Source organism: Hirundo rustica, chromosome 5, assembly GCF_015227805.2.
Source record: "Hirundo rustica isolate bHirRus1 chromosome 5, bHirRus1.pri.v3, whole genome shotgun sequence".
Taxonomy (NCBI): domain Eukaryota; kingdom Metazoa; phylum Chordata; class Aves; order Passeriformes; family Hirundinidae; genus Hirundo; species Hirundo rustica.
In genome coordinates this window covers 49104562-49114711 of record NC_053454.1, presented here as the reverse complement: position 1 = coordinate 49114711, position 10150 = coordinate 49104562, and the positions used below count along the sequence as shown (strand labels likewise).

Genomic DNA, 10150 nt, shown 5'->3' with positions numbered 1-10150 from the left:
TTTATTCAATATAAAAATCCCTGTCTGGAAAACAGAAAAATGACTGTACTGTATGAATATGCCTGATTATTCTTTGAGATTACAGCCTGCAGACCAGAGTGCAAGCTATCTCTCTTTTAGATTCACAGCCCCTCAGCCAAAGCCGTGGCACTTGATCTGTGCCAGCTCTTACCCAGCAGCAGCTGAGGAACAAGCGATCTTTCATTTGCCAAGCAGTAAAACCCACACAGAATAATTGCCGAGCAACAGGCAGCGTGCTGTAAATCAAAAGTTGTTGCAGAGCCACCCTCTCAGAGGCAGGAAATTTTCCTGTTGTGTTTCAGAGATTTAGACTAGTCTGAATTTGGAGGAGACCACATGATGGTACCAGCACAGGTCTCAAAGAATGTGCCTTCTCCCTGCTTGCTGGGGACCCCCAGTGAATAGGAAGTTGGAATGAATGGTCTTAAATCATATTAAATCCCACTGCTCTTAGTAGCTCCCAGGCATTTAAGAACAATGTTCAGTTCTCGACCAAACAAATTTTCCCTTCTCCCATTCTGGTTTTCCAAGCCTGTCTGCACTAGTCACAACAGAAGCCACTGGAAAAGAGCAGGAAACAGCTGGAAGAAATAATAGTAGCCACTGTGGGAAGGGGATGCCACAGAACAAGGCAGTTCCCAGGCAAGTCCTCTTTTCCAGGATCTCCACTTCCGTGTGAGGTTATTGCACTAAGACCACTGAAAAGAGAAGTACCCCATTAGACTGCAGACTAGGACCCTGCTATCCTCACAACTCTGCTGCAAGATTGTCACAGAATAAGCCTTATTCCACAATCTACTCTAAGCAACGTGAGCCATAGCATTTTGGTATCCTTTCAAGGAGTATGGCCATCCAGTAGAAGACAGTGCTTTGAAAAAGCAACTAAACTCACATGGATGGCCCCAGCATGGTGAGAAAACAGCCAATTCCCCAGAGGCATGTCACTTGGGATGGGTTCAGCAGGTTTGTTCATTGCTGTCCACATCCATCCCAAGGAAGAGCGTGGGCTTGTCTGGGGTGACACTCCTCCCCAGCCCTCCCCACACAGCCAAGTACAAGTTATGGGATGCAGCAAGTTACCTCTGGCTTTTAACAAGGAGTTGCTAAGACATTCTCCAAGCCAAACTCTCTTATTGAGACAGATGCTCTACTTGATAAATTACTGTGTTCAGACTACTTAGAAATTGGAGAGGTGGATTGAGAGGTTAGTTACAATTTAAAGAGATTCTATCACCACAGGGCCTAAGTCATGCCAGGCAGACATAGCAAGGTGAATTTATTCCTGTGGTGGTCAAAACATCTAAGTGTCTCTGATATGAACCACACAGAGGCTACTGCTGCCATAAAAAGCCACAGCAGTTTGTTCAACAGCCTTTGTGCAAAAATGGAAGACAATTGCCTGCCAGATGTTGTCCATCATCTCTTCACTCTAATCTGTACAACATAACTTCTCCATCTTAATAGCTGTAAAGGAAATAAATCAATAACTGATAGTAAACTAAAGTCTTCACCAACTCAGTTATATTTTTCCAGGGAATGGCTTCACTTTGGTATTTAAAAACTACCTGTGACTGAAAATGCCACTGTTTCCATATAAACCAGCATTATTTTCCACAGATGAATTAACTTTCAGTCTACTGAAACTGAATTCACTGACGCTGTTCTTCAGTGAGCCAAATTATTCCAAAAAATCATCTGTCTGTAACAAGCATTGACTAATGCCCTCTCAGTACAAAACACAAGCTGACTTTCAACAGATGTTACTTTGAAATCTCTTCTAATTGTGGCCAGCTCAAGAGCATTCAGATCAATGCACAGCATGTGCAGGCTCAGAGTGCTGATATGCTCAGCCCCTGCTACAGTTTCAGCTTGGTATCGCACACACTCACATGGCGCACATTCACCACGGAGTTTTTGTCCATCAAAATCATAAAGAACATTTCTCCTTGCACATGTTATATAATTGGCCAAATTTCTACAAGCATATGAAAAAATTTATAGACCAGACCAGACTTAAATACAATTAACCAAGGCGGTTTGGGGTCATTTAATCAGGACATACAACTATTTGCACAGTTAGCACTGCTTTTAAGAGCAATTGTTCCATATTTCTCTTAAGAGTAATAAATTACAAGGTTCTTCCCTTGCCTTTGCAATCCAATTTCTTATTTTATCTCTTGACTTTTATTCTCTCTCCCACATGTTCCTCCCTTAATTACAACTTCAAACATTAGAGAAAAAAACTGTCACAATGAATCAGATGGTTAGTCCATGAGGTGTGATATTCTATTTAATACTGATGTCAGACTGGCAGATCACTTGGAAACAGCACTGCACTGCAAGTCAGCTGAAGAGAAATTCTCATAAGCTTTTTCAATAGTCAGTTCCTCTAGTTGATTCCTTAGTGGTTTTAACCAATGCGAACCACAGGAAAGCCGAAGAGATGGTCTGCCGCTGTTGCAACACTTGGGTTTCAAATAGGTGTCATTTCCTACAGAAAAGGCACAACAACTGGGTCTGCAGAACATGTTTATACGCAAATTTCAGCTTTCTACCAATGCAAGGTACTTCCCCTATATAATACTATTCTGTGTGCTCAGGAAGAAACTAGAAAAATAATTAAATCTATGCATCTGTCCTACCAAAAAGCGTTAATCCCTTGAAAATCACATTTACACAATCTTTTCAACCATCTGCTTTTCAAGCAACGATGTCTCCTAACATTTCCAGGGTGTGAGAAGCTAAGCGACAGAGTTAAAGTAACAAAAAGGTCATCAAATTCTGCCTGAAGTCACAAGCAGTGCCAGGTTTGATTTAATCTTAGGCTGAAAAAGCTTCCCAACTCCAAGTTTGCAAGCTTTGAGTTAGAGTAACTCTGGCCAGACACTTCAGTTTAAATCTATTTCAGTGTTATCCAGTTTCAACAGCTTTCCCAAAGGATTCAGAGCGAGTTTTCAGATTAGTCCTTGGTGTGCTCCACGAAGGAGTAGGGGTAATGGCAGTGAAGAACTACAGCCTGTACAATTGGCTCTACAGTAACTCTCCCTTCAGTTTCTGACTCCATGCAAACTGGGTATTCCACATGTTTTTTTAAAGGTAAATGCACGTGTGAGAAACCTGAAGTGAATAAGAGAACAAAGACAGAAATAAGAATTCCTACGGAAATGCAGTTAAGACAAATATTGAGTCTCACAGTTCATAATTTGGCAACCTCCTCTAAATATCCTGTTGGATATTCAGTGTGATCCCTCAAGAAGGCTTTAGATATATTAGGCCTTAGTGCAGCACCTGCAATCAGCAAGATTTTTCCACTCACCTCCATGAGAGAAAAATGAATTTTGTATAAACCCCCTTGTTTATCATACAGATACACACTGTTTACTTATTCAAGACACTGTTCTCTCCTTCCTGCCTTGGTGGGTACTCAGCAATTGCTGAGCTCCTTTAATACAGTTGGAATATTTGAAGCATGAATCAGAAGGTAATACTGCACATAGTGTTTTGTTAGGTATTTTATGATAGATTACACTCATTAAACCTGTGATTACTGTTTGTATTTATTGTGTTCCAAGGAAGGATTACAAAACCAGTCCTACAGACCTGCTAGAAGGCTTAATCGCACATTTGCTGTATTTGCACCAGAAATTAAAAAGCAGAAAGTTACATTCTTTAGGCAAAATTAAAGTTTGCTCACACATACATTAATTTCTTTTTTCTAGCTGCTGGATTTCCCCATGCTTTATTGTAGAGTCCTGACATATAAAAAGCTCTACTTCTACACTTTATATGATGCTTCAGGAATTAGAAAAGGAGAAATAAATGCAGTTGCACAAAAGCTTTAAATTATTCACAGCAGTAATAGTCACTGTAGTGGTACTTTTACTTATTTGAGCTATCATATGAAAAAAGGTCATGGCAGGATGAGGGCTGGAGAAAAGGATGAGAGCAGAAATACATTATAAAAAACCCCACCAAACCAAACCCTTTCTCTAGTAGCTAACAATGTGTCTTTTACATGACAGTAAGATTCAAGCATTGTCAGATTTCATCCTTTTGAAGGTTGGTGCAATTTTTTCAGCACTTCAAAGGGATTTGACTTTGTTTCAGACTCAACTGTGGCCTCTTATATAACTGGAAGAAAACCACTTCAGATTTACAACAGATTTTAAGCTTTTCTCCCTAGCACAGAGATCTTTCTGTGTCATATAACAAGCATGGAAACGACCACACAAGACAGATAGGGACCTGTAAGGCTCCACTGAAGGGAGCTCTTTAGGAAAAACACCTGTAACACCATCATTTTCCCCTCATCAACTTACACAGCCCTAAAGGCAAGGAAAAGACACAAAGATGTTTCTAGGGAACATACACGAGCAACACCAAACCCAGTTCTTCATAACAAACTGTGCAGTATGTATGCAGTAAACCTCTGCAGTCCACCAAATGCAAAAGCATTTTCCCTGACATATCTAGCCATTGTTTTAATTGCTGGCAAATCCCCTGTCAAAACTCTGTAAGGTGGTACAGATTATGACAACAAATCCATTTCCAGTTATTTCCAAAGGATATTTTTCAATAATGAAAAAATAGGAGGGATCCTGCACAAAACCTCAGAGTTGCTCTCTCAGCCCATAATTATGCAATTTCATGATCAATGTTACTTTTCTGTCAGAAAAGACACCTCACATGGAATCCAAAATGAGCAAACATTACAGATGTGAAGCAGGTATTTCAGTGGCAATTCTCCCATTAAATCATCAGCTGAGTTGCCAGCAGCACTAAAGGCAATGAAAACACTGCAGCTATTACAAAAGCAGCAACTGATCTGTAACACAGACAAGCATTATTCTTTGTTTGCAACAAAGATGAGAAAATTGCAAAGAAAATGGAGTTTGTGGCTAGGAAACAAGTTTCTCCAGCTGTTGCATCAGACAGCAAGATCAGAAAGGCTTCACTCACAGTTGATAATAGCTCTTTTCCTCTTGGAAACTACAACTAAATGGCCAACTGTGGGAGGAAAAATAAATTCCCAATATTGTTCATTATTTCCTACATTATTGGAGTATATCTCATGAGCTGGAGTATATCTCACGAGCAAGGAATTTTTACCTTTATAGAACCCTTCCAAGTTTTTCAAAACCATACTGAAAGTTCTATTTCTAAGTTTGCCATCATAAACAAAATTTACGTTTCCTTTCTTTCCTTCTTATTACTAGGTCAAAGGGAACACTAAGCCAGGGCTTGCCTTAAAAAACACCCCTTGATTTTTGTGAAGAATGTGTGTGTGATCCTGTCCAGCAGCAAGCCTTGGAAAGACATCTTGAATAGAAGAAATCTTCAAGATGCTCCAGTTGTTTATCTTTCCATACTACAAACAAGAACTTTGACAGCTTCAGATGGCACAAAGAAATCACAGCACTTGCAATACTATCTCCTGACACAAATATTCCCATGGTGGATGAAGTTTTTATATCTTAATTGCAGGCAAAAATTATTTCATTAAATTTTAAGACTAAACAGGGTAAGAATGGCACAGTTAACCAAAATTTTGTCACCAGCACAGATCAAACTGTTCCCACAAAGGGAAATAGTCAAAACCCCCAGATTCATTTCACCTAAGGGGCAAGTGACATTAGATGCTTGAGGTTATCTAAATGTAAAGTTTCAGTACATAGGTTTTCAACGAGAGACTTGCCATTCCAATTTCCTTTCCTCCTATTTATTTTGCAAATGTTCAGTACCGCTCTGGAAGATTTTTTTAACAGGAAAAAGAAAGGGAGGTTGCAGTATTTATTTTTTCAGGGTTAAGTACAACATTTTTGTAATAGCGCTGAGCTTGAACATATCCTCAGCCCCTTCTGTAGGAAAGCACAGTTGCACCCTGTTGCTAAGGCAGGACAGGGGAGTTGTCAGTTCTTACCCAGAAAACAGCATAAGCAGCAGCAAGCTGGCAATCAAATCTAGTTCTGCTTTAATCTTTCAGACTCCAAACTCTTTCTCCAGCTTGCTGTCCCCAAAATCACTTGCTGTAGGCTTTAAACAGCTTTAAGCTCTCACCTGGGAGCAGTACGGTCTAATGTCACCTGCTTTATTTCAGTCCAGGCCGCCTGTTCAGGTCCTTTATCACAAATATCCCAGTGAACAGAGCTTTTCTGGGATCTGAGCTTTCTGGTTTATTCCATAGCTCAACTGTTCCTGCCTGTCCACTGCTGTGTGACTCAGCAGTCATTTCCCCACACCTGCAATCCCTCTCTAGCATTTAGTACCTTGGCTCAGAAGCCGCTCTGACCCGCAGCCCACACAGGTAGGTTGTGCTGCCAAGGGCCTGGCTAGTCCCATTATCCCAGTCTAGGAGCACCAAGAGCCACTCTTGAAGTGACTTTCAACTTTCTTTACTAGAAGGGGCACGACCAAGGTCTCCTCTATGAAAAGGAAATGTTCAGGTAAGCAAACAGGAAGGGCCACAAAGAATATACAATATGTAATCTTAAAAGTCTTACAGGAATTATATTGATCCCAGCCTTCAAGTTAAGTCCATGTATTTTTGATGAAAGGAGATTTTTATTTGGCTGGATTCAGCTGTGAAATATATGGCCTTGCCAAAAGGAACATTAGCTCATTTACCTTGACATGGACCAAATCATCTATCTGGACTTGGATCTAGATAGACAGGACATCCTTCCAATTTTGCAAAGTCAGTTTAGGACTTCTGCATTTGTCCATCCAGGTTAAGAGAGGTTCTATGTTCTTTCTCTCTTCTTTGAAAGAGTAAGAAGAGTTTAAAAATTCAGCCTACACTAAGCAGTTTACTTTCGTGACTAGATAGATGCCACCTTGTCATCTTGGATCTCAGTGTCTGGCCTTCAGAACTGTGCCATATCTGTGGAGAGGAATTTCCTGTCTGAAGGAGAGCTGTAAGAAATCAGATTTATGAGTTTCAACAGACAGGGTTTCGATACCACCTAATAGAAACACAGAAGGGCAGAACTATGAGAGTATTTTATAGTGTCCCTTATAGTACCTTTTCTTATCACTGCTCACCCTCTTTGTCCTGTTGGCCTCCAGCATATCACACACTGTTCTGCCATTCTCGAGTCTGTACACAGAGGGCTGAAAAATTTATTTCTTTTTTAATAACCTGACAAACTTCTCTGAACCTTGCCTGCCTAGAAGACAGAAGCAAAGCTGTGTTTTGCCTCCAAGGTTTGAAGCGCTTTGGATTGATTTGTGTATTTTTTGAAGAACAGACAGCAAGTAGGTCTGCTGCCACTCTTATGAGTCTCAAATTGCCACCCCAGGAAACTGGCCTCAGTGTTCTCAGGCCTAGGGTCAAAAGCAGATCTGAGGCAAGTTGACACTGACATGCTTTTATCTCTGTGACAATAGCAGAGTGGCAACTTGATCTCACCCAAGATGGCTATCCATTTTCTAAGTGTTTCATAAACATTAACAGTTTGCAATGCTCTAAACTGATACACAAGATGGACCATTATTCCATTATTGCCATTTCAGAGAGGCAGAGAAAATTAAGGGAGACGACAGACTTAGGTGTTCTACGGAAAACCACAGCAGTGCCTGAACTCAGACTCAACTCGTAAACCTTTGTCTGAAAGTCAGCAAATGTGCAAGTGAAACCACAAGGCATCACAAGGACTCACCAGTGTGATCTGGGGACTACTGCAGCCAAGTTTTTATTGACTTATACCCCATTTAACCAGATACTGGCTGCATTACCATATGAATACAATCAGCCTTGTTATAGGCACATGCTGCTGCACGCCCAGGAAACTTGGGCATCTCTGTACTACGTTCCCCAGGCTTCCACTACAGAATTACGACAATCCAAGCTGAATCTTTCTTCATCCGCAGCATCAGCAAGTCACAGGGTCTTACTCCTCTTTGATGTCTTATTTTCCAGAGGTGAAAACAAAAAACATTTGAAATCATTAAATTTAAACATTACACACAATTTTCTGCATTACAGCCACTATAACATATACCTATTTAGGAATTTTGCTCATACCACTCCTGAAGGGGTAGGAAATTTTCAGCTTACAGATCAAAAACACAAGTAGACAGCTATCAACAGTCCTGCTTCTCCCATCTTAAATACAGTATTTTCCTTACTATTCATTCTTTTTGTTACTTAGTTTTCAGCAATCTGCTGCTCTCCCCCCCACCAACAGCAAACAGAGAGGAAGTGATAAAAGTTCTTTTTCCTAAACGTATCTCCAGGAATTCATATCCATTAAAGTTAAGCAAATACACTAACATTTAAAAGGGATTCAACTGTTTAAGCTGGCAGGTACCCCTGAATGTTCCTGGACTCCAGTGGTTTCATTCCCCAAAGGAAACACTCAGCAACTCAAAGGTTATCACCTTTCATGACAGAATCACTGAAACATCCAGGTGGAAAAACCTCCAAGATCAAGTCCAACTCTTGACCAATCATCACCATGCCAACTAGACCATAGCAGTAAGTGCCACAACAAGTCGTTTCTTCAACATCTCCAGGGAGGGTGACTCCACCATCTTCCTCATTCCAATGTTTAACAACCCTTTCTGAGAAGGAATTCCTTCTGATGTTCAGCCTGAGTGTCCTCTAGCATAGCTTGAGACTATGTCCTTTCATCCTGTCACTGACAGACAATCAATGCAGCCTGTGTAGATTCCTCTGCAGCATTGAAACAAATGAAAAACAAACAAATAAACAAGGAAAAAAAAAATAAAAAAAGAAAAAAAAAAGTAAACCAGTCCCAGTCTGGGCACCTAAATGGACAAGCCACATAAAAGAAAAATAATGACATCTTCATAAAACTTTGTTATGCTCAAATAAAAGCAACCAAAAACTCATTAACCATTCTCAGAAATCACAATTCACACACTCTTAAAAATAACAAGCCCCCAAATAGAACAAAGATAGGAAATTACAAGTTACAAACAAATTGCTTTTAACTAGTTCAGACAGAGGAGCATATCAACCTCACTATTTCACTTACGCCATTCCCGAGACAGCTCCAGCGGCTGGTATGTTGTGTTACACCCTGCCTACTCTGCTGAGCAACCCACTGGCATCAGCACAGCCATGGCAAGCAGGGCAACACGCTGGGATTCAGGTACTCAGCCTCATCTTGGACTCAGCTGTACACTGATACACAGCTGAACATGTGGAGCTGGAGAAATAAAATGACCTGCAGCTACTTCCCCTGCCATAATTTTTATGATGTTCACAAATTATACCCCACAGCAATCACACAACTTCCAGCTCTTTTTGCAACAGTCCAGAGTGATGTTGTTTGCATAAAGGCTTTGTTTCAGGCTTCCCTTAGAAGCAGTGCATGCAGCAGCTACTACGCTAATATGCTTGCTCCTGGAGAAACCTGTCACTGGTCCCTTTGCCTCGTCCTTCCCTTGGGTTTTCCACCTGCTGGGCTGGAGCACAGCTTTCTAGCCAGCATAGTCTGCATTTCAGAAAAGCAGCAGCACCCAGTGCAGGTTCAAAAAAAGCAAACAAGGACAACACAGCTCTACACCAACCACAGTGGCAGAGGCTTCTCAGGTTCCCTACCTCATGGTTTCCAGCAACACCATCCTCTTATCTCCTCCTCAGCTCAAACCTACAAAGAAAGTTCTACAAAGTAGTAGTACCCCCTCTCCAAGGCCTTCCATTGTGATGCAGATTCCAGTCACTTTCTTTTCAGAGCCAGGTGTTCTTCCTTCTCAATAGCAAAGTCTCTCTGGCTCACATTTAATCCCAACAGAAGCATGAGTGGCAATAAGATGCCAGTAAAGCCCAGGAGGAACCATCTGTTCTATTATAAACATCCTTAAGAGTGCTTCTTTAACCCATTTATGGTGCATCTTCATCAAATCTTTGAAGTTTTACAGCAGGTTGTTTCCTGCCCCGCAAAAAGCTTCACTCAACCCTGGCAGAGAAGTTGTGAAGCCAATTACCACAGCTAGTGGCTTCATGCAGACCACCTGGGCTGGGGCATGGTCTGCCATATGCTGCCTTCCACACGCTGGGAGCCTCTTCTGTCAGGGTGTTGGTCCCACCTGCAGCCCACACTACAGCACAGATACACCTACTTACCCCACCTTGCTGATACATCCCCACATGGTAAAACTT

The 10150-nt window shown here is 41.2% G+C and overlaps 1 long non-coding RNA gene across 1 annotated transcript; it reads right to left on the bottom strand.

The window, feature by feature from the left end:
• Positions 1 to 5174: 5174 nt before the first annotated feature.
• LOC120753008 (uncharacterized) lies at positions 5175 to 9915 on the bottom strand. The gene is made up of 3 exons (XR_005700924.1): positions 9590 to 9915; positions 8401 to 8695; positions 5175 to 7927 (listed from the first exon to the last, which is right to left on the bottom strand). It is a non-coding gene; the product is annotated as an uncharacterized LOC120753008 (long non-coding RNA).
• Positions 9916 to 10150: the final 235 nt, after the last annotated feature.